This window comes from Natrix helvetica (genome assembly GCF_964273705.1).
Source record: "Natrix helvetica genome assembly, chromosome: W".
In the NCBI taxonomy this organism is placed as follows: Eukaryota; Metazoa; Chordata; class Lepidosauria; order Squamata; family Natricidae; genus Natrix; species Natrix helvetica.
Window position 1 is genome coordinate 6114337 of NC_138555.1, and position 26978 is coordinate 6141314.

A 26978-nucleotide genomic window follows, 5' to 3' on the forward strand; every position below is an offset into this window, starting at 1 on the left:
TGAATTGAGACAAAATGGCCATGTAATCGATGATATCCAAATGATTAGCATCATCATTAACTCATTGAATTATGAATGGAAAGATGCTGTTGCAAAGATTAACTACGTGCCTATTGCTCAATGCACAGTTAACCACGTTTGCAGACTTTTAGTGGAAGAGGAAGCTATCAAGTTAGCTACACCACATCTGCAACGACCCCCAGCATCAAAGGCTCCAGCCAGATGTCCCTTCCGAGGAAGAGGCTACGCTCCAAGGATGCCAAAATGCTACACCTGCAACCGTGTGGGACATGACACCCGGGATTGTCCCCAACGAGTTCCAGCTCCCGCCACGTACCAGCCCAGAGGAACAGACTCCAGAGGCAGAGGTAGAGGCGGAAGACAAGGTCGTCGTGGTCCAAGGCGTGATCCACAAGCTCCACTTGTAACACTGGCCATAACCAACGTTCCACCACCTGATCCAAAGTTCGACAGACGTCTTTTGTGGACTTTAGACAGTGGAGCAGCTGTGCACGTTACCCACAGAATGGAACTTTTCACAGAGATGGGCGAACCAGAGCCCGAGTATCGAGAACTGTATTCCTTCACCAACCACACTTGCAAGGTCATGGGAAAAGGAACTGTTTACATTGAAGAGCTCGATACACACATCCCTGATGTTTATTACATACCTTCAGCAACCAGTAATTTGCTTAGTCAAAGTCACTTGTCTAGAGATTTAAAGTTCCAGGTTCACCACCTCGAAAAAGCAAGTTACTTAGTTAAAGATGGAGATATTGTTGCTGAAACCATGCTGATTGGTGGTGTTTACTACTTAAAGCCAAAGCCTAAAGGGCAAGCACAGGCAAGTATGCAAACTCCAAAAAGGCACAACGCAGACCCAGAGAGAGTTGGCCCAGAGAGAGAAAACGTTACTGTGCCAAAGGCTCCTAAAGCCAACAAACAAAGAAAAGAGAAACAGGTTGCTCAGAGCAAGCCTGAGGGTCCTCATGAAACTGTTAATGTTGAGAATTCACTAACTGGTAAACCTTTGCATTCCAGGTGTATTCACAAGTGGCATAGAAGATTGGGACATGCCAGTTTCCGTGTTCTTAGAAAGATGCTGGAGGTCGCAAAAGGTTTGGATCTAAAGGGGTGTAAGGTGTTTTTGGATTGTGCGGTTTGCAAAAAGGCTAAATCCAAGGCAGCTGCATTTCCAAAACACGCTACACGCCGGTCAACACGCATTTTTGATTTGGTACACACTGACATAGTGGGTCCTTTCCCACCAACACTTGGTGGCAGAAAGTATTTTTTAACAATTGTAGATAATCATTCTAGATATGGATTTGTATTTCCTATGAGAGAGAAATCTGAGACCTTTCAGATCTTTAAAGACTTTGCAGCTTTTGTTTCTACACAATACCAAGTTCGCATCGCCAGAATCCAGAGTGACCATGGTGCAGAATTCATGTCTCAGCGTTTCCAGGACTGGATGAGTAAGAATGGAATTCTTCATCAGACATCTGCTCCATATACACCGGCTCATAACGGAGTCGTAGAAAGAAGACAAGGGGTTCTACAAACCATGATGCGTTGTCTTCTAGAAGATGCCAATCTCAGTAACACATACTGGGGTGAAGCAATCAAGTATGCAAATTACATTGTCAACCGTACTTGGAGCAGTGTAATCAATCAAACTCCTTTCTACATGCTGTATGGCTACAAGCCTGATCTCAAGAACCTCCACATTTTTGGTTCATATGCTATGGTGAACACTCCCTTAAGTCAAAGAAGAAAGGGAGGTACAGTAGCAAAGAGACTGAGATTTATGGGTATTGATGATAATTCAAAATGGTACAAATTCATTGATACTAAACATGTGATTGTCATTTCACAATCTGCTAATTTTGAGGAAGATATTGACTGGTCCAGGATTCATTCCAATGATCCTGAAGTTTATTTTCCTAGAGATGGTGTTCCAGATGCCACGCAGCCTGATGAAAAGTCGCAGGCAGATATTCCTTCTAACAGTTCTTCACAACCTGATGTTCCGTCTTCGCAAGCCGCGGATGCTGATGCTAGCGACGAACGTGAGGACGAGGATGATGATGAAGAAGAAGAAGAAGACTGGACTGTTGCTCCTAGACGTTCCAAGAGGGCCACAAAAGGAATCCCTCCACAACGTTATTCATGGCAACTTACAAAAACACCATTACCTTTGATTTGCAACGTTACTCTTCCTCCTGAGACATTCACACAAATCAAACAGCTTCCTGATTCAGAGCAAGGCAAATGGTATGATGCAATGCAGGATGAAATGGACAGTTTAAAGAAACTTAATGTATTCACACCTGAAAAACCTCCAGCAAACAAGAAAGTCATTGGCACTCGATGGGTCTACAGAATCAAGAAGAAACCAAATGGTGAGTCTTTATACAAAGCCAGACTTGTAGCTCAGGGTTTCGCTCAACGTTATCCTGAGGACTACACAAACACTTACTCACCAACAGTCAGAACTGAAAGTGTAAAAATTGCTTTAACCACTGCAACTATTCTTGGTTTAGAAGTTTTCCAATTTGATGTGGACACAGCTTATCTACATGCAGACCTAGATGAAGAGATCTACGTGAGAAGCCCTCCAGGATTCCGAAAGCAAGAAGGGGATACCTGGTTCCTGAACAAAAGTCTTTATGGTCTGAAACAGTCAGGTTTAATGTGGTATTTATGTCTTACTGACAAACTAAATTCAATGGGCTTTATTAAGTCCGAAACTGATGAATGCGTGTTCACAAAAAGATCTAACAATGCATATGAGATAATTCTTGTTTATGTTGATGATATTGTTTATATTGGTCCAAATAAGAAAATGAGTGAGATTTTTGCCAAAAGTTTGCAGAGATACTTCACACTAAAATCTTTAGGACACATTAGCACTTATTTAGGTGTTCAAATTGAAAAGACACAGAAGGGGTTTAGTCTTTCACAAGAGGAGAAAATTGACCACATTCTACATCATTGCAACATGAAAGATGCTAGCACAACAAAGACACCCATGCAAACAGATTTTCACAACTTAACACATGAACCAAGTCCTGAGTTCGAGGATCAAACACTTTATTGGTTCACTATTATACATCAGTAGTTGGACCAGACCTGACATCGCACTTAGTGTTAATCTTTTATCACGACACGTAGGTAAGGCAACACAATTTCATTGGTCATGCATTAAGAAGTTGTTGAAATACCTGAAACACACTAAACACATGAAGTTATTGCTAGAACCAACACACACTGATCATCCACAGTTAATTTGTTTTTTTGATTCTGACTGGGCGAGTGACAAGAAGTCACGCAAAAGCACTTCTGGTTACATGATGTTCCTGAATGGTTGTCCTGTTTACTGGCAAGTGAGAAAACAGAGTTTTGTTTCATGTTCATCTACTGAAGCTGAATATGCTTGTGTTTCAGATGCTTGTAATTCTCTAACGTGGTTTGATGCTTTGATCACAGATATCTGGACACATCCGATTCGACCAATCACCGTGATGGAAGATAATGTATCTGTTGTTTATATTTCTGAGTCACATTTTACAGGTTCTAGGGCCAGACACATTGACATTCGTTATCAAAACACAAAGCAATTAGTTAAGCAAGGTTTTGTTAAATTGCAATATGTTTCTACACATGATCAGATTGCTGATATGCTGAACAAACCACTTCCTGTAAATCAACACGAGTATCTGCGAAAGAAGATGTGCCTTAATTGATGATTTGATGACGTCAGCCCAGACTAGCAAAAGAAGGGGTGTCACGATGTTAAAAAGTTTGCTAGACATGAACTGACTGAAAACTGACACTCAAGAGTTAAACTAAGAAAGCTTTATTGCGCAGGTCATAAAACAAAATGTTATCTGAAAGTGATTTATTGCGCATGCTTCACACATTCCAGTATATTTTTTTGTTCTTTTGTCCGGCTGCCAAGTTGGCAGACGGAGCTTTTATTATCAAATTGTAACAATTTAGTTAACTTTCTGTTTTATTTACTTTTATTATTTTCGTATTAAAGTTTGTTTATTAATTAGAATATACTTCTCAAAGACTTTTATTTTATTTTCTTAACATCTTAATGGTATGCCGCTGGGAATCAGCCCGGTCCATAGACTTCATTTTTCATCACGGTGTTTTTCCCACTGACATGCACAGCACACACACTTCCATCCTCTCTGCCTCTTCCCTCTTCCTGGATTGACTCAGAGGTTTTTAAGACTCATAAAATGTCTACACACACACACATTTTCAGCCCCTCTGCCTCTTCCCTCTTCCTGGATTGACTCAGACCTTTTTAAGACTCACAGCCTGTGCACAGCAGAGACACTTCCAGCCCCTCTGCCTCTTCCCTCTTCCTGGATTCACTCAGACGTTTTTAAGACTCACAGCCTGTGCACAGCACAAACACTTCCAGTCCCTCTGCCTCTTCCCACATGCTGGATTCACTCACACGTTTTTCAAACACACAACCTTTTCACAGCACACACACTTCCAGCCCTTCTGCTTCTCCCCTTTTCCTGGGTTCACTGAGACGTTTTTAAGAATCACAGTCTATGCACAGCACACACGCTTCCAGCCCCTCTACCACTTCCTTCTTCCTGCATTCGCTCAGAGGTTTTTAAGATTCACAGCTTGTGTACACATACATACACACCCCCAAACGTACAACCCCTCTTCCTCTTGCCTCTTCATGAATTCACTCAGACTTTTTAAAAATCCACAGCCTGTGCACACGGACACACTTCCAGCCCCTCTACCTCTTCCCTCTTCCTGGAGTCACTCACACATTTTTAAGACTCAGAGACAGTGCACACAGACACACTTTCATCCACTCTGCCTCTTCCCCCCTTCCTGGATTGACTCAGACGTTTTTAAGAATCACAGCCTACGCACAGCACAAACACTTCCAGCCCCTCTGCCTCTTCCCTCTTCCTGGATTCACTCAGACGTTTTTCAAACTCACAGCCTGTGCACACGGACACACTTCCAGCCCCTCTGCCTCTTCCCTCTTCCTGGATTCACTCAGACGTTTTTAAGACTCACAGCCTGTGCACAGCACAAACACTTCCAGCCCCTCTGCCTCTTCCCCCTTCCTGGATTCACTCACACGTTTTTAAGAATCACAGACTGTGCACATGGACACACCTCCAGCCCCTCTGCCTCTTCCCTCTCCCTGGATTCACTCAGACCTTTTTAAGATTCACAAATTGTGCACACACACACACACCCAAACGTACAACCCCTCAGCCTCTTCCCTCTTCATGAATTCTCTCAGAAATTTTTAAATCTCACAGCCAGTGCACACGGATACACTTCCAACCCCTCTGCCTCTTTCCTCTTCCTGGATTGACTCAGACCTTTTTAAGACTCACAGCCTGTGCACAGCACACACACTTCCATCCTCTCTGCCTCTTCCCTCCTCCTGGGCTCACTAAGGCGGTTTTAATAGTCATAGTCTGTGCACACGGACACACACTTCCAGCCCCTTTGCCTCTTCCCACTTCCTGGATTGACTCAGATGTTTTTAAGACTCACAGCCTGTGCACAGCACAAACACATCCAGCCCCTCTGCCTCTTCCCCCTTCCTGGATTCACTCACACGTTTTTAAGAATCACAGACTGTGCACATGGACACACCTCCAGCCCCTCTGCCTCTTCCCTCTCCCTGGATTCACTCAGACCTTTTTAAGATTCACAAATTGTGCACACACACACACACCCAAACGTACAACCCCTCAGCCTCTTCCCTCTTCATGAATTCTCTCAGAAATTTTTAAAACTCACAGCCAGTGCACACGGATACACTTCCAACCCCTCTGCCTCTTCCCTCTTCCTGGATTGACTCAGACGTTATTAAGCCTCATAGCCTGTGCACAGCCCAAACACTTTCAGACCCTCTGCCTCTTCACCCCTTCCTGGATTGACTCAGACGTTTTTCAAACTCACAGCCTGTGCACACGGACACACTTCCAGCCCCTCTGCCTCTTCCCTCTTCCTGGATTCACTCAGACGTTTTTAAGACTCACAGCCTGTGCACAACACAAACACTTCCAACCCCTCTGCCTCTTCCCGCTTGCTGGATTCACTCACACGTTTTTCAAACACACAACCTGTTCACAGCACACACACTACCAGCCCCTCTGTTGAGACATTTTTAAGAATCACAGACTGCACAAGGACACACTTCCAGCCCTTCTGCCTCTTCCCCCCTTCCTAGATTGACTCAGACGTTTTTAAGACTCACAGCCTGTGCACAGCAGAAACACTTCCAGCCCCCCTGCCTCTTCCCTCTTCCTGGATTCACTCACACATTGTTAAAACTCACAGCCTGTGCTCAAAAACAAAGACACTTCCAATCACTCTGCCTCTTCCCCCTTCCTCGATTCACTCAGACGTTTTAAAACTCACAGCCTGTGCACACACAGAAAGACACTTCCAGCCCCTCTGCCTCTTCCCTCTCCTTCGATTCACTCAGACGTTTTGAAGACTCACAGCCTGCGCACCCTCACACTTCTAGCACCTCTGCCTCTTTCCTCTTCCTGGATTCACAGCCTGGGCTCACACACAAAGACACTTCCAGTCACTTTGCCTCTTCCCTCTTCCTCGATTCACTCAGACTTTTTGAAGACTCACAGCCTGTGTATAGACACAAACACACACTTCCAGCCCCTCTGCCTCTTCACCCCTTCCTGGATTGACTCAGACGTTTTTCAAACTCACAGCCTTCTGCACACGGACACACTTCCAGCCCCTCTGCCTCTTCCCTCTTCCTGGAATTCACTCAGACGCATTTAAGACTCATAGCCTGTGCACAGCCCAAACACGTCCAGCCCCTCTGCCTCTTCCCTCTTCCTGGATTCACTCATACCTTTTTAAGACTCATAGACTGTGCACGCACAGACACATTTTCAGCCCCTCTGCCTCTTCCCTCTTCCTGGGTTCACTCAGACGTTTTTAAAAATCACAGCCTATGCACAGCACACACACTTATAGCCCCTCTGCCTCTTCCCCCTTCCTGGATTCACTCGGACCTTTTTAAGATTCACAAATTTTGCACACACACACACACACACACCCAAATGTACAACCCCTCTGCCTCTTCCCTCTTCATGAATTCTCTCAGACTTTTTTAAAACTCACAGCCGGTGCACACGGACACACTTCCAACCCTTCTGCCCCTTCCATTTTCCTGGATTCACTCAGACCTTTTTAAGACTCATAGCCTGTGCACAACAGAAACACTTCCAGCCCCTCTGCCTCCTTCCTCTTCCTGGATACACTTAGCCGTTTTTAAGAATCACAGCCTGTGCACACGCACACATACTTCCAGCCCCTCTGCCTCTTCCCTCTTCCTGGATTCACTCCGACGTTTTTAAGACTCACAGCTGGTGCACACTCAAACACAGACACACACACACACTTCCAGCCGCTCTGCCACTTCCCTCTTCCTGGATTCACTCTGACGTTTTTAAGACGCACAGCTGGTGCACACACAAACACAGACACACACACACACTTCTAGCCCCTCTGCCACTTCCCTGTTCCTGGATTCACTCAGATGTTTTTAAAATTCACAGCTGGTGCACACACACACACATACACACATACACACACACACACACACACACACACACACACTTCCAGCCCCTCTGCCTCTTCCCTCTTCCTGGATTCACTCAGATGTTTTTAAAACTCACAGCCTGTGTACAGCACACACACACAACCACACACACACTTCCAGCCCCTCTGCCCCTTCCTTCTTCCTGGATTCACTCAGATGTTTTTAAAACTCACAGCTGGTGCACACACACACACACACAAACTTCCAGCCCGTCTGCCTCTTCCCTCTTCCTGGATTCACTCAGATGTTTTTAAAACTCACAGCTGGTGCACACACACACACACACACACACACACACACACACACACAGACACTTCCAGCCCCTCTGCCTCTTCTCTCTTCCTGGATTCACTCAGATGTTTTTAAAACTCACAGCTGGTGCACAAGCACACACTTCCAGCCCCTCTGCCTCTTCCCTCTTCCTGGATTCACTCAGATGTTTTTAAAACTCACAGCTGGTGCACAACCATACAGTTCCATCCCCTCTGCCTCTTCCCTCTTCCTGGATTCACTCAGATGTTTTTAAAACTCACAGCTGGTGCACACACACACACACACACACACACACAGAAACACACACACACACTTCCAGCCCCTCTGCCAGTTCCCTCTAACTGGATTCACTCAGACGTTTTTAAGACTCACATCTGGTGCACACACGCACACACACTTCCAGCCCCACTGCCACTTCCCTCTTCCTGGATTCACTCAGACGTTTTTAAGACTCACAGCCTGTGTACAGCACACACACACAACCACACACACACTTCCAGCCCCTCTGCCCCTTCCTTCTTCCTAGATTCCCTCAGACGTTTTTAGGACTTACAGCTGGTGCACAAACACACACACACACAAACACAAACACACACACACACTTCCATCCCCTCAGCCTCTTCCCTCTTCCTGGATTCACTCCGACGTTTTTAAGACTCACAGCTGGTGCACACTCAAACACAGACACACACACACACTTCCAGCCCGACTGCCACTTCCCTCTTCCTGGATTCACTCAGATGTTTTTAAGACTCACAGCTGGTGCGCACGCACACACACACACACACTTCCAGCCCCTCTGCCGCTTCCCTCTTCCTGGATTCACTCAGACGTTTTTAAGACTCACAGCCTGTGTACAGCACACACACACAACCACACACACACTTCCAGCCCCTCTGCCCCTTCCTTCTTCCTGGATTCACTCAGATGTTTTTAAAACTCACAGCAGGTGCACACACACACAAACAAACTTCGAGCCCCTCTGCCTCTTCCCTCTTTCTGAATTCACTCAGATGTTTTTTGAAACTCAAAGCTGGTGAACGCACGGACACACACACACACACACACACACACACACACACACACACTTCCAGTCACTCTGCGTCTTCCCTCTTCCTGGATTCACTCAGATGTTTTTAAAACTCACAGCTGGTGCACAAGCACACACTTCCAGCCCCTCTGCCTCTTCCCTCTTCCTGGATTCACTCAGATGTTTTTAAGACTCACAGCTGATGCACACACACACAGACACACACTTCCAGCCACTCTGCTTCTTCCCTCTTCCTGGATTCACTCAGACATTTCTACAACTCAGAGTATGTGCACACACAAACACACACACACAAACACTTCCAGACACACACACACACACACACTTCCAGCCCCTCAGCCTCTTCCCTGTTCTTCCAGCCCCTCTGCCTCTTCCCTGTTCCTGGATTCACTCAGATGTTTTTAAAACTCACAGCTGGTGCGCACGCACACACACACACGCACACACACTTCCAGCCCCTCTGCCTCTTTCCTCTTCCTGGATTCACTCAGATGTTTTTAAAACTCACAGCTGGTGCACACACACACACACACACACAAACACACACACACACTTCCAGCCCCTCTGCCTCTTCCCTCTTCTTGGATTCACTCAGATGTTTTTAAAACTCACACCTGGTGCACAAGCATACAGTTCCAGCCCCTCTGCCTCTTCCCTCTTCCTGGATACACTCAGACGTTTTTAAGACTCACAGCTAGTGCACACAAACACACACACTTCCAGCCCCTCTGCCACTTCCCTCTTCCTGGATTCACTCAGATGTTTTTAAAACTCACAGCTGGTGCACACAAACACACAGAGACATACACAGTTCCCGCCCCCCTGCCTCTTCACTCTTCCAGCTGGTGCACACACACACACACACACAAACACAAACACTTCCAGCCCCTCTGCCAGTTCCCTCTTCCTGGATTCACTCAGACGTTTTTAAGTCTCACAACTGGTGCGCACGCACACACACGCACGCACACACACTTCCAGCCCCTCTGCCTCTTCCCCCTTCCTGGATTCATTCAGATGTTTTTAAAACTCACAGCTGGTGCACACACACACACACACACACACACACACACTTCCAGCCCCTCTGCCTCTTCCCTCTTCCTGGATTCACTCAGATGTTTTTAAAACTCACAGCTGGTGCACAAGCACACTCTTCCAGTCCCTCTGCCTCTTCCCTCTTCCTGGATTCACTCAGATGTTTTTAAAACTCACAGCTGGTGCGCAAGCACACACTTCCAGCCCCTCTGCCTCTTCCCTCTTCCTGGATTCACTCAGATGTTTTTAAAACTCACAGCTGGTGCACAAGCACACACTTCCAGCCCCACTGCCTCTTCCCTCTTCCTGGATTCACTCAGATGTTTTTAAAACTCACAGATGGTGCACAACCATACAGTTCCAGCCCCTCTGCCTCTTCCCTCTTCCTGGATTCACTCAGATGTTTTTAAAACTCACAGATGGTGCACACACACACACACACAGAAACACACACACACACACTCCCAGCCCCTCTGCCTCTTCCCTCTTCCTGGATTCACTCAGATGTTTTTAAGACTCACAGCTGATGCACACACAGACACCCACAAACACAAACACTTCCAGCCGCTCTGCCAGTTCCCTCTACCTGGATTCACTCAGATGTTTTTAAAACTCACAGCTGGTGCACAAGCACACACTTCCAGTCCCTCTGCCTCTTCCGTCTTCCTGGATTCACTCAGATGTTTTTAAAACTCACAGCTGGTGCACAAGCACACACTTCCAGCCCCTCTGCCTCGTCCCTCTTCCTGGATTCACTCAGATGTTTTTAAAACTCACAGATGGTGCACAACCATACAGTTCCAGCCCCTCTGCCTCTTCCCTCTTTCTGGATTCACTCAGATGTTTTTAAAACTCACAGATGGTGCACAACCATACAGTTCCAGCCCCTCTGCCTCTTCCCTCTTCCTGGATTCACTCAGATGTTTTTAAAACTCACAGATGGTGCACACACACACACACACAGAAACACACACACACACACTCCCAGCCCCTCTGCCTCTTCCCTCTTCCTGGATTCACTCAGATGTTTTTAAGACTCACAGCTGATGCACACACAGACACCCACAAACACAAACACTTCCAGCCGCTCTGCCAGTTCCCTCTACCTGGATTCACTCAGACGTTTTTAAGACTCACAGCTGGTGCACACAAACACACACACTTCCAGCCCCTCTGCCACTTCCCTCTTCCTGGATTCACTCAGATGTTTTTAAGACTCACAGCCTGTGTACAGCACACACACACAACCACACACACACTTCCAGCCCCTCTGCCCCTTCCTTCTTCCTGGATTCACTCAGATGTTTTTAAAACTCACAGCTGGTGCGCACGCACACACACACACGCACAAACACTTCCAGCCCCTCTGCCGCTTCCCTCTTCCTGGATTCACTCAGACGTTTTTAAGACTCACAGCCTGTGTACAGCACACACACACAACCACACACACACTTCCAGCCCTTCTGCCCCTTCCTTCTTCCTGGATTCACTCAGATGTTTTTAAAACTCACAGCAGGTGCTCACACACACAAACAAACTTCCAGCCCCTCTGCCTCTTCCCTCTTTCTGGATTCACTCAGATGTTTTTTGAAACTCAAAGCTGGTGCACGCATGGACACACACACACAGACACACACACACACACCTCTAGCCCCTCCGCCTCTTCCCTCTTCCTGGATTAACTCAGATGTTTTTAAAACTCACAGCTGGTGCACACACACACACACACTTCCAGCCCCTCTGCCTCTTCCCTCTTCCTGGATTCACTCAGACATTTTTACAACTCAGAGTTGGTGCACACACAAACACACACACACAAACACTTCCAGCCCCTCTGCCACTTCCGTCTTCCTGGATTCACTCAGAAGATTTTAAAACTCAAGCTTGTGCGCGCACACACACACACACGCTTCCAGCCCCTCTGCCTCTTCCCTCTTCCTGGATTCACTCAGATGTTTTTAAGACTTACAGCTGGTGCACACACACACACACACACACAAACACTTCCAGCCCCTCTGCCACTTCCCTCTTCCAGGATTCACTCAGCCATTTTTAAGACTCAAAGCTGGTGCACACACACACACACACACAAACACTTCCAGCCCCTCTACCTCTTCCCTCTTCCTGGATTCACTCAGATCTTTTTAAAACTCAAAGCTGGTGCACAAGCATACAGTTCCAGCCCCTCTGCCTCTTCCTGGATCCACTCAGATGGTTTTGAGACTCACAGCTGATGCACACACACACACACACACACAAACACAAACACTTCCAGCCCCTCTGCCTCTTCCCACTTTCTGGATTCACTCAGATGTTTTTTGAAACTCAAAGCTGGTGCACGCATGGACACACACACACACACACACACACACACACACACCTCTAGCCCCTCCGCCTCTTCCCTCTTCCTGGATTAACTCAGATGTTTTTAAAACTCACAGCTGGTGCACACACACACACACACTTCCAGCCCCTCTGCCACTTCCCTCTTCCTGGATTCACTCAGATGTTTTTTAAACTCACAGCTGGTGCACACACACACACACACACACAAACACACACAAACACTTCCAGCCCCTCTGCCTCTTCCCTCTTCCTGGATTCACTCAGATGTTTTTAAAACTCACAGCTGGTGCACAAGCATACAGTTCCAGCCCCTCTGCCTCTTCCCTCTTCCTGGATACACTCAGACGTTTTTAAGACTCACAGCTAGTGCACACAAACACACACACTTCCAGCCCCTCTGTCTCTTCCCTCTTCCTGGATTCACTCAGATGTTTTTAAAACTCACAGCTGGTGCACGCACACACACACACACACACACACACACATATCCAGTCACACAAACACACACACTTCCAGCCCCTCTGCCTCTTCCCTGTTCTTCCAGCCCCTCTGCCTCTTCCCTGTTCCTGGATTAACTCAGATGTTTTTAAAACTCACAGCTGGTGCAAACAAACACACAGAGACATACACAGTTCCCGCCCCCCTGCCTCTTCACTCTTCCTGGATTCACTCAGATGTTTTTAAAACTCACAGCTGGTGCACACACAAACACACACACACACACACACAAACACAAACACTTCCAGCCCCTCTGCCAGTTCCCTCTTCCTGGATTCACTCAGACGTTTTTAAGACTCACAACTGGTGCGCACGCACACACACGCACGCACACACACTTCCAGCCCCTCTGCCTCTTCCCCCTTCCTGGATTCACTCAGATGTTTTTAAAACTCACAGCTGGTGCACACACACACACACACAAACACACACACACACACACACACACTTCCAGCCCCTCTGCGTCTTCCCTCTTCCTGGATTCACTCAGATGTTTTTAAAACTCACAGCTGGTGCACAAGCACACACACACACACACACACACACACTTCCAGCCCCTCTGCCTCTTCCCTCTTCCTGGATTCAGTCAGATGTTTTGAAGACTCACAGCTGATGCACACACACACACACACACACACACACACACACACTTCCAGCCCCTCTGCGTCTTCCCTCTTCCTGGATTCACTCAGATGTTTTTAAAACTCACAGATGGTGCACAACCATACAGTTCCAGCCCCTCTGCCTCTTCCCTCTTCCTGGATTCACTCACATGTTTTTAAAACTCACAGATGGTGCACACACACACACACACAGAAACACACACACACACACTCCCAGCCCCTCTGCCTCTTCCCTCTTCCTGGATTCACTCAGATGTTTTTAAGACTCACAGCTGATGCACACACAGACACCCAAAAACACAAACACTTCCAGCCCCTCTGCCAGTTCCCTCTACCTGGATTCACTCAGACGTTTTTAAGACTCACAGCTGGTGCACACAAACACACACACTTCCAGCCCCTCTGCCACTTCCCTCTTCCTGGATTCACTCAGATGTTTTTAAGACTCACAGCCTGTGTACAGCACACACACACAACCACACACACACTTCCAGCCCCTCTGCCCCTTCCTTCTTCCTGGATTCACTCAGACGTTTTTAAGACTCACAGCCTGTGTACAGCACACACACACAACCACACACACGCTTCCAGCCCCTCTGCCTCTTCCCTCTTCCTGGATTCACTCAGACGTTTTTAAGACTCACAGCCTGTGTACAGCACACACACACAACCACACACACGCTTCCAGCCCCTCTGCCTCTTCCTTCTTCCTGGATTCACTCAGATGTTTTTAAAACTCACAGCTGGTGCGCACGCACACACACACACGCACACACACTTCCAGCCCCTCTGCCGCTTCCCTCTTCCTGGATTCACTCAGACGTTTTTAAGACTCACAGCCTGTGTACAGCACACACACACAACCACACACACACTTCCAGCCCTTCTGCCCCTTCCTTCTTCCTGGATTCACTCAGACGTTTTTAAGACTCACAGCCTGTGTACAGCACACACACACAACCACACACACGCTTCCAGCCCCTCTGCCTCTTCCCTCTTCCTGGATTCACTCAGATGTTTTTAAGACTTACAGCTGGTGCACACACACACACACACACACACACACACACACACTTCCAGCCCCTCTCCCTCTTCCCTCTTCCTGGATTCACTCAGACGTTTTTAAGACTCACAACTGGTGCGCACGCACACACACGCACGCACACACACTTCCAGCCCCTCTGCCTCTTCCCCCTTCCTGGATTCACTCAGATGTTTTTAAAACTCACAGCTGGTGCACACACACACACACACAAACACACACACACACACACACACTTCCAGCCCCTCTGCGTCTTCCCTCTTCCTGGATTCACTCAGATGTTTTTAAAACTCACAGCTGGTGCACAAGCACACACACACACACACACACACACACTTCCAGCCCCTCTGCCTCTTCCCTCTTCCTGGATTCAGTCAGATGTTTTGAAGACTCACAGCTGATGCACACACACACACACACACACACACACACACACACTTCCAGCCCCTCTGCGTCTTCCCTCTTCCTGGATTCACTCAGATGTTTTTAAAACTCACAGATGGTGCACAACCATACAGTTCCAGCCCCTCTGCCTCTTCCCTCTTCCTGGATTCACTCACATGTTTTTAAAACTCACAGATGGTGCACACACACACACACACAGAAACACACACACACACACTCCCAGCCCCTCTGCCTCTTCCCTCTTCCTGGATTCACTCAGATGTTTTTAAGACTCACAGCTGATGCACACACAGACACCCAAAAACACAAACACTTCCAGCCCCTCTGCCAGTTCCCTCTACCTGGATTCACTCAGACGTTTTTAAGACTCACAGCTGGTGCACACAAACACACACACTTCCAGCCCCTCTGCCACTTCCCTCTTCCTGGATTCACTCAGATGTTTTTAAGACTCACAGCCTGTGTACAGCACACACACACAACCACACACACACTTCCAGCCCCTCTGCCCCTTCCTTCTTCCTGGATTCACTCAGACGTTTTTAAGACTCACAGCCTGTGTACAGCACACACACACAACCACACACACGCTTCCAGCCCCTCTGCCTCTTCCCTCTTCCTGGATTCACTCAGACGTTTTTAAGACTCACAGCCTGTGTACAGCACACACACACAACCACACACACGCTTCCAGCCCCTCTGCCTCTTCCTTCTTCCTGGATTCACTCAGATGTTTTTAAAACTCACAGCTGGTGCGCACGCACACACACACACGCACACACACTTCCAGCCCCTCTGCCGCTTCCCTCTTCCTGGATTCACTCAGACGTTTTTAAGACTCACAGCCTGTGTACAGCACACACACACAACCACACACACACTTCCAGCCCTTCTGCCCCTTCCTTCTTCCTGGATTCACTCAGACGTTTTTAAGACTCACAGCCTGTGTACAGCACACACACACAACCACACACACGCTTCCAGCCCCTCTGCCTCTTCCCTCTTCCTGGATTCACTCAGATGTTTTTAAGACTTACAGCTGGTGCACACACACACACACACACACACACACACACACACACTTCCAGCCCCTCTCCCTCTTCCCTCTTCCTGGATTCACTCAGACGTTTTTGCAACTCAGAGATGGTGCACACACAAACACACACACTTCCAGCCCCTCTGCCACTTCCCTCTTCCAGGATTCACTCAGCCATTTTTAAGACTCAAAGCTGGTGCACACACACACACACACACAAAGACTTCCAGCCCCTCTGCCAGTTCCCTCTTCCTGGATTCACTCAGATGTTTTTAAAACTCACAGCTGGCGCACACGCACACACTTCCAGCCCCTCTACCTCTTCCCTCTTCCTGGATTCACTCAGATGTTTTTAAAACTCACAGCTGGTGCACAAGCATACAGTTCCAGCCCCTCTGCCTCTTCCTGGATCCACTCAGATGGTTTTGAGACTCACAGCTGATGCACACACACACACACACACACAAACACAAACACTTCCAGCCCCTCTGCCTCTTCCCTCTTTCTGGATTCACTCAGATGTTTTTTGAAACTCAAAGCTGGTGCACGCATGGACACACACACACACACACACACACACAAACACACACACACACCTCTAGCCCCTCCGCCTCTTCCCTCTTCCTGGATTAACTCAGATGTTTTTAAAACTCACAGCTGGTGCACACACACACACACACTTCCAGCCCCTCTGCCTCTTCCCTCTTCCTGGATTCACTCAGACATTTTTACAACTCAGAGTTGGTGCACACACAAACACACACACACAAACACTTCCAGCCCCTCTGCCCCTACCGTCTTCCTGGATTCACTCAGATGATTTTAAAACTCAAGCTTGTGCGCGCACACACACACACACACGCTTCCAGCCCCTCTGCCTCTTCCCTCTTCCTGGATTCACTCAGATGTTTTTAAAACTCACAGCTGGTGCGCACGCACACACACACACGCACACACACTTCCAGCCCCTCTGCCTCTTCCCTCTTCCTGGATTCACTCAGATGTTTTTAAAACTCACAGCTGGTGCACACACAAACACACACACACACACACACAGACACAAACACAAACACTTCCAGCCCCTCTGCCAGTTCCCTCTTCCTGGATTCACTCAGACGTTTTTAAGACTCACAAATGGTGCGCACGCACACACACGCACGCACACACACTTCCAGCCCCTCTGCCTCTTCCCCCTTCCTGGATTCACTCAGATGTTTTTAAAACTCACACCTGGTGCACACACACACACACACACACAAACACACACAAACACTTCCAGCCCCTCTGCCTCTTCCCTCTTCCTGGATTCACTCAGATGTTTTTAAAACTCACAGCTGGTGCACAAGCATACAGTTCCAGCCCCTCTGCCTCTTCCCTCTTCCTGGATACACTCAGACGTTTTTAAGACTCACAGCTGGTGCACACAAACACACACACTTCCAGCCCCTCTGCCTCTTCCCTCTTCCTGGATTCACTCAGATGTTTTTAAAACTCACAGCTGGTGCATGCACACACACACACACACACACACACACACACACACATCCAGACACACAAACACACACACTTCCAGCCCCTCTGCCTCTTCCCTCTTCCTGGATTCACTCAGACGTTTTTAAGACTCACAGCCTGTGTACAGCACACACACACAACCACACACACGCTTCCAGCCCCTCTGCCTCTTCCTTCTTCCTGGATTCACTCAGATGTTTTTAAAACTCACAGCTGGTGCGCACGCACACACACACACGCACACACACTTCCAGCCCCTCTGCCGCTTCCCTCTTCCTGGATTCACTCAGACGTTTTTAAGACTCACAGCCTGTGTACAGCACACACACACAACCACACACACACTTCCAGCCCTTCTGCCCCTTCCTTCTTCCTGGATTCACTCAGACGTTTTTAAGACTCACAGCCTGTGTACAGCACACACACACAACCACACACACGCTTCCAGCCCCTCTGCCTCTTCCCTCTTCCTGGATTCACTCAGATGTTTTTAAGACTTACAGCTGGTGCACACACACACACACACACACACACACACACACACACACACTTCCAGCCCCTCTCCCTCTTCCCTCTTCCTGGATTCACTCAGACGTTTTTGCAACTCAGAGATGGTGCACACACAAACACACACACTTCCAGCCCCTCTGCCACTTCCCTCTTCCAGGATTCACTCAGCCATTTTTAAGACTCAAAGCTGGTGCACACACACACACACACACAAAGACTTCCAGCCCCTCTGCCAGTTCCCTCTTCCTGGATTCACTCAGATGTTTTTAAAACTCACAGCTGGCGCACACGCACACACTTCCAGCCCCTCTACCTCTTCCCTCTTCCTGGATTCACTCAGATGTTTTTAAAACTCACAGCTGGTGCACAAGCATACAGTTCCAGCCCCTCTGCCTCTTCCTGGATCCACTCAGATGGTTTTGAGACTCACAGCTGATGCACACACACACACACACACACACAAACACAAACACTTCCAGCCCCTCTGCCTCTTCCCTCTTTCTGGATTCACTCAGATGTTTTTTGAAACTCAAAGCTGGTGCACGCATGGACACACACACACACACACACAAACACACACACACACCTCTAGCCCCTCCGCCTCTTCCCTCTTCCTGGATTAACTCAGATGTTTTTAAAACTCACAGCTGGTGCACACACACACACACACTTCCAGCCCCTCTGCCTCTTCCCTCTTCCTGGATTCACTCAGACATTTTTACAACTCAGAGTTGGTGCACACACAAACACACACACACAAACACTTCCAGCCCCTCTGCCCCTACCGTCTTCCTGGATTCACTCAGATGATTTTAAAACTCAAGCTTGTGCGCGCACACACACACACACACGCTTCCAGCCCCTCTGCCTCTTCCCTCTTCCTGGATTCACTCAGATGTTTTTAAAACTCACAGCTGGTGCGCACGCACACACACACACGCACACACACTTCCAGCCCCTCTGCCTCTTCCCTCTTCCTGGATTCACTCAGACGTTTTTAAAACTCACAGCTGGTGCACACACAAACACACACACACACACACACAGACACAAACACAAACACTTCCAGCCCCTCTGCCAGTTCCCTCTTCCTGGATTCACTCAGACGTTTTTAAGACTCACAAATGGTGCGCACGCACACACACGCACGCACACACACTTCCAGCCCCTCTGCCTCTTCCCCCTTCCTGGATTCACTCAGATGTTTTTAAAACTCACAGCTGGTGCACAAGCATACAGTTCCAGCCCCTCTGCCTCTTCCCTCTTCCTGGATACACTCAGACGTTTTTAAGACTCACAGCTGGTGCACACAAACACACACACTTCCAGCCCCTCTGCCTCTTCCCTCTTCCTGGATTCACTCAGATGTTTTTAAAACTCACAGCTGGTGCACGCACACACACACACACACACACACACACACACACATCCAGACACACAAACACACACACTTCCAGCCCCTCTGCCTCTTCCCTGTTCTTCCAGCCCCTCTGCCTCTTCCCTGTTCCTGGATTCACTCAGATGTTTTTAAAACTCACAGCTGGTGCAAACAAACACACAGAGACATACACAGTTCCCGCCCCCCTGCCTCTTCACTCTTCCTGGATTCACTCAGATGTTTTTAAAACTCACAGCTGGTGCACACACAAACACACACACACACACACACAAACACAAACACTTCCAGCCCCTCTGCCAGTTCCCTCTTCCTGGATTCACTCAGACGTTTTTAAGACTCACAACTGGTGCGCACGCACACACACGTACGCACACACACTTCCAGCCCCTCTGCCCCTCTGCCTCTTCCCCCTTCCTGGATTCACTCAGATGTTTTTAAAACTCACAGCTGGTGCACACACACACACAGACACACACACACACACACACACACACTTCCAGCCCCCTGCGTCTTCCCTCTTCCTGGATTCACTCAGATGTTTTTAAAACTCACAGCTGGTGCACAAGCACACACAGGCACACACACACACACACACTTCCAGCCCCTCTGCCTCTTCCCTCTTCCTGGATTCAGTCAGATGTTTTGAAGACTCACAGCTGATGCACACACAAACACACACAAACAAACACTTCCAGCCCCTCTGCCTCTTCCCCCTTCCTGGATTCACTCAGATGTTTTTAAAACTCACAGCTGGTGCACACACACACACACACACACACACACACACACACACACTTCCAGCCCCTCTGCGTCTTCCCTCTTCCTGGATTCACTCAGATGTTTTTAAAACTCACAGCTGGTGCACAAGCATACAGTTCCAGCCCCTCTGCCTCTTCCCTCTTCCTGGATACACTCAGACGTTTTTAATACTCACAGCTAGTGCACACAAACACACACACTTCCAGCCCCTCTGCCACTTCCCTCTTCCTGGATTCACTCAGATGTTTTTAAAACTCACAGCTGGTGCGCACGCACACACACACACGCACACACACTTCCAGCCCCTCTGCCGCTTCCCTCTTCCTGGATTCACTCAGACGTTTTTAAGACTCACAGCCTGTGTACAGCACACACACACAACCACACACACACTTCCAGCCCTTCTGCCCCTTCCTTCTTCCTGGATTCACTCAGATGTTTTTAAAACTCACAGTAGGTGCACACACACACAAACAAACTTCCAGCCCCTCTGCCTCTTCCCTCTTTCTGGATTCACTCAGATGTTTTTTGAAACTCAAAGCTGGTGCACGCATGGACACACACACACACACACACACACACACACACACACACACCTCTAGCCCCTCCACCTCTTCCCTCTTCCTGGATTAACTCAGATGTTTTTAAAACTCACAGCTGGTGCACACACACACACACACTTCCAGCCCCTCTGCCTCTTCCCTCTTCCTGGATTCACTCAGACATTTTTACAACTCAGAGTTGGTGCACACACAAACACACACACACAAACACTTCCAGCCCCTCTGCCACTTCCGTCTTCCTGGATTAACTCAGATGATTTTAAAACTCAAGCTTGTGCGCGCACACACACACACACGCTTCCAGCCCCTCTGCCTCTTCCCTCTTCCTGGATTCACTCAGATGTTTTTAAAACTCACAGCTGGTGCGCACGCACACACACACACGCACACACACTTCCAGCCCATCTGCCTCTTCCCTCTTCCTGGATTCACTCAGATGTTTTTAAAACTCACAGCTGGTGCACACACACACACACACACACACACAAACACACACAAACACTTCCAGCCCCTCTGCCTCTTCCCTCTTCCTGGATTCACTCAGATGTTTTTAAAACTCACAGCTGGTGCACAAGCATACAGTTCCAGCCCCTCTGCCTCTTCCCTCTTCCTGGATACACTCAGACGTTTTTAAGACTCACAGCTAGTGCACACAAACACACACACTTCCAGCCCCTCTGCCACTTCCCTCTTCCTGGATTCACTCAGATGTTTTTAAAACTCACAGCCTGTGTACAGCACACACACACAACCACACACACACTTCCAGCCCCTCTGCCTCTTCCCTCTTCCTGGATTCACTCAGATGTTTTTAAAACTCACAGCTGGTGCACGCACACACACACACACACACACACACACACACACATCCAGACACACAAACACACACACTTCCAGCCCCTCTGCCTCTTCCCTGTTCTTCCAGCCCCTCTGCCTCTTCCCTGTTCCTGGATTCACTCAGATGTTTTTAAAACTCACAGCTGGTGCAAACAAACACACAGAGACATACACAGTTCCCGCCCCCCTGCCTCTTCACTCTTCCTGGATTCACTCAGATGTTTTTAAAACTCACAGCTGGTGCACACACAAACACACACACACACACAGACACAAACACAAACACTTCCAGCCCCTCTGCCAGTTCCCTCTTCCTGGATTCACTCAGACGTTTTTAAGACTCACAAATGGTGCGCACGCACACACACGAACGCACACACACTTCCAGCCCCTCTGCCTCTTCCCCCTTCCTGGATTCACTCAGATGTTTTTAAAACTCACAGCTGGTGCACACACACAAACACACACACACACACACACACACACACACACACACACACACTTCCAGCCCCTCTGCGTCTTCCCTCTTCCTGGATTCACTCAGATGTTTTTAAAACTCACAGCTGGTGCACAAGCATACAGTTCCAGCCCCTCTGCCTCTTCCCTCTTCCTGGATACACTCAGACGTTTTTAAGACTCACAGCTAGTGCACACAAACACACACACTTCCAGCCCCTCTGCCACTTCCCTCTTCCTGGATTCACTCAGATGTTTTTAAAACTCACAGCCTGTGTACAGCACACACACACAACCACACACACACTTCCAGCCCCTCTGCCTCTTCCCTCTTCCTGGATTCACTCAGATGTTTTTAAAACTCACAGCTGGTGCACGCACACACACACACACACACACACACACACACACACACACACATCCAGACACACAAACACACACACTTCCAGCCCCTCTGCCTCTTCCCTGTTGTTCCAGCCCCTCTGCCTCTTCCCTGTTCCTGGATTCACTCAGATGTTTTTAAAACTCACAGCTGGTGCAAACAAACACACAGAGACATACACAGTTCCCGCCCCCCTGCCTCTTCACTCTTCCTGGATTCACTCAGATGTTTTTAAAACTCACAGCTGGTGCACACACACACACACACACACACACACACACACACACACACTTCCAGCCCCTCTGCCTCTTCCCTCTTCCTGGATTCAGTCAGATGTTTTGAAGACTCACAGCTGATGCACACACAAAGACACACACACAAACACTTCCAGCCCCTCTGCCACTTCCCTCTTCCTGGATTCACTCAGATGTTTTTAAAACTCACAGCTTGTGCGCGCACACACACACACACGCTTCCAGCCCCTCTGCCTCTTTCCTCTTCCTGGATTCACTCAGATGTTTTTAAGACTCACAGCCTGTGCACACCACACACACATACAAACACAAACACTTCCAGCCCCTCTGCCACTTCCCTCTTCCTGGATTCACTCAGATGTTTTTAAAACTCACAGCCTGTGTACAGCACACACACACAACCACACACACACACTTCCAGCCCCTCTGCCTCTTCCCTCTTCCTGGATTCACTCAGATGTTTTTAAAACTCACAGCTGGTGCGAGCACACACACACACATACACACACTTCCAGCCCCTCTGCCACTTCCCTTTTCCTGGGTTCACTCAGACATTTTTAAGACTCACAGCCTGTGTACAGCACACACACACAACCACACACACACTTCCAGCCCCTCTGCCTCTTCCTTCTTCCTGGATTCACTCAGACGTTTTAAGACTTACACCTGGTACACACACACACACACACACACACACACACACACAAACACACACACACTTCCTGCCTCTTCCCTCTTCCTGGATTCACTCAGACATTTTTAAGACTCACAGCTGGTGCACACACACACACAGAAACACACACACACTTCCAGCCCCTCTGCCACTTCCCGCTTCCTGGATTCACTCAGATGTTTTTAAAACTCACAGCTAGTGCACACACACACACACACACACACACACACACACATACACACACACACACTTCCAGCCCCTCTGCCTCTTCCCTCTTACTGGATTCACTCAGATGTTTTTTGAAACTCAAAGCTGGTGCATGCACGGACACACACACACACACACACACACACACACACACACACACACACTTCCAGCCCCTCTGCCTCTTCCCTCTTACTGGATTCACTCAGATGTTTTTTGAAACTAAAAGCTGGTGCACGTACGTACGGACACACACACACACACACACACACACACACAAACTTCCAGCCCCTCTACCTCTTCCCTCTTACTGGATTCACTCAGATGTTTTTTGAAACTCAAAGCTGGTGCACGTACGTACGGACACACACACACACACACACACACACACACAAACTTCCAGCCCCTCCGCCTCTTCCCTCTTCCTGGATTCACTCAGATGTTTTTAAAACTCACAGCTGGTGCACACACACACACACACACACACACACACAGACACTTCCAGCCCCTCTGCCTCTTTCCTCTTCCTGGATTCACTCAGATGTTTTTAAAACTCAAAGCTGGTGCACAAGCACACACTTCCAGCGCCACTGCCTCTTCCCTCTTCCTGGATTCACTCAGATGTTTTTAAAACAAACAGCTTGTGCGCGCACAAAAACACACACGCTTCTAGCCCCTCTGCCTCTTCCCTCTTCCTGGATTCACTCAGATGTTTTTAAAACTCAAAGCTGGTGCACAAGCACACACTTCCAGCGCCTCTGCCTCTTCCCTCTTCCTGGATTCACTCAGATGTTTTTAAGAGTTACAACTGGTACACACACACACACACACACACACACTTCCATCCCCTCTCCCTCTTCCCTCTTCCTGGATTCACTCAGACGTTTTTGCAACTCAGAGATGGTGCACACACAAACACACACACTTCCAGCCCCTCTGCCACTTCCCTCTTCCTGGATTCACTCAGATGTTTTTAAAACTCACAGCTGGTGCACACGCACACACACACACACACACACACACTTCCAGCCCCTCTGCGTCTTCCCTCTTCCTGGATTCACTCAGATGTTTTTAAAACTCACAGCTGGTGCACAAGCACACACTTCCAGCCCCCCTGCCTCTTCCCTCTTCCTGGATTCACTCAGATGTTTTTAAAACTCACAGCTGGTGCACACACACACACACACACACACACACACTTCCAGCCCCTCTGCCTCTTCCCTCTTCCTGGATTCAGTCAGATGTTTTGAAGACTCACAGCTGATGCACACACACACAGACACACACTTCCAGCCACTCTGCGTCTTCCCTCTTCCTGGATTCACTCAGACATTTTTACAACTCAGAGTTGGTGCACGCACAAACACACACACACAAACACTTCCAGCCCCTCTGCCACTTCCCTCTTCCTGGATTCACTCAGATGTTTTTAAAACTCACAGCTTGTGTGCGCACACACACACACACGCTTCCAGCCCCTCTGCCTCTTTCCTCTTCCTGGATTCACTCAGATGTTTTTAAAACTCACAGCTGGTGCGCACGCACACACACACACGCACACACACTTCCAGCCCCTCTGCCTCTTCCCTCTTCCTGGATTCACTCAGATGTTTTTAAAACTCACAGCTGCTGCACACACACACACACACACACACACACACACACACTTCCAGCCCCTCTGCCTCTTCCCTCTTCCTGGATTCACTCAGATGTTTTTAAGACTCACAGCCTGTGCACACCACACACACATACAAACACAAACACTTCCAGCCCCTCTGCCAGTTCCCTCTTCCTGGATTCACTCAGACGTTTTTGAGACTCACAGCTAGTGCACACAAACACACACACTTCCAGCCCCTCTGCCACTTCCCTCTTCCTGGATTCACTCAGACGTTTTTAAAAATCACAGCCTATGCACAGCACACACACTTATAGCCCCTCTGCCTCTTCCCCCTTCCTGGATTCACTCAGACCTTTTTAAGATTCACAAATTTTGCACACACACACACACACACACACCCAAATGTACAACCCCTCTGCCTCTTCCCTCTTCATGAATTCTCTCAGACTTTTTTAAAACTCACAGCCGGTGCACACGGACACACTTCCAACCCTTCTGCCCCTTCCATTTTCCTGGATTCACTCAGACCTTTTTAAGACTCATAGCCTGTGCACAACAGAAACACTTCCAGCCCCTCTGCCTCCTTCCTCTTCCTGGATTCACTCAGACCTTTTTAAGATTCACAAATTTTGCACACACACACAGACACACCCAAACGTACAACACCTCTGCCCCTTCCATTTTCCTGGATTCACTCAGACCTTTTTAAGACTCATAGCCTGTGCACAGCCCAAACACTTCCAGCCCCTCTACCTCTTCCTTCTTCCTGGATTCACTCAGACGTTTTTCAAACTCACAGCCTTTGCACACGGACACACTTCCAGCCCCTCTGCCTCTTCCCCCTTTCTGGATTGACTCAGATGTTTTTAAGACTCATAGCCGGTGCACAGCCCAAACACTTCCAGCCCCTCTACCTCTTCCTTTTTCCTGGATTCACTCAGACGTTTTTCAAACTCACAGCCTGTGCACACGGACAAACTTCAAGCCCCTCTGCCTCTTCCCCCTTCTTGGATTGACTCAGATGTTTTTAAGACTCATAGCCTGTGCACAGCCCAAACACTTCCAGCCCCTCTACCTCTTCCTACTTCCTGGATTCACTCAGACGTTTTTCAAACTCACAGCCTGTGCACACGGACACACTTCCAGCCCCTCTGCCTCTTCCCCCTTCCTGGATTGACTCAGATGTTTTTAAGACTCATAGCCGGTGCACAGCCCAAACACTTCCAGCCCCTCTACCTCTTCCTTCTTCCTGGATTCACTCAGACGTTTTTCAAACTCACAGCCTGTGCACACGGACACACTTCAAGCCCCTCTGCCTCTTCCCCCTTCTTGGATTGACTCAGATGTTTTTAAGACTCATAGCCTGTGCACAGCCCAAACACTTCCAGCCCCTCTGCCTCTTGCCTCTTCATGAATTCACTCAGACTTTTTAAAATTCACAGCCTGTGCACACGGACACACTTCCAGCCCCTCTGCCTCTTCCCCCTTCCTGGATTGACTCAGATGTTTTTAAGACTCATAGCCTGTGCACAGCCCAAACACTTCCAACCCCTCTACCTCTTCCTTCTTCCTGGATTCACTCAGACGTTTTTCAAACTCACAGCCTGTGCACAGGGACACACTTCCAGCCCCTCTGCCTCTTCCCTCTTCCTGGATTCACTCAGACGTTTTTAAGACTCACAGCCTGTGCACAGCAAAAACACTTCGAGTCCCTCTGCACCTTCCCTCTTGCTGGATTCACTCACACGTTTTGAAACACACAACCTGTTCACAGCACACACACTTCCAGCCCCTCTGCATCTCCCCTTTTCCTGGGTTCACTGAGACGTTTTTAAGAATCACAGCCTG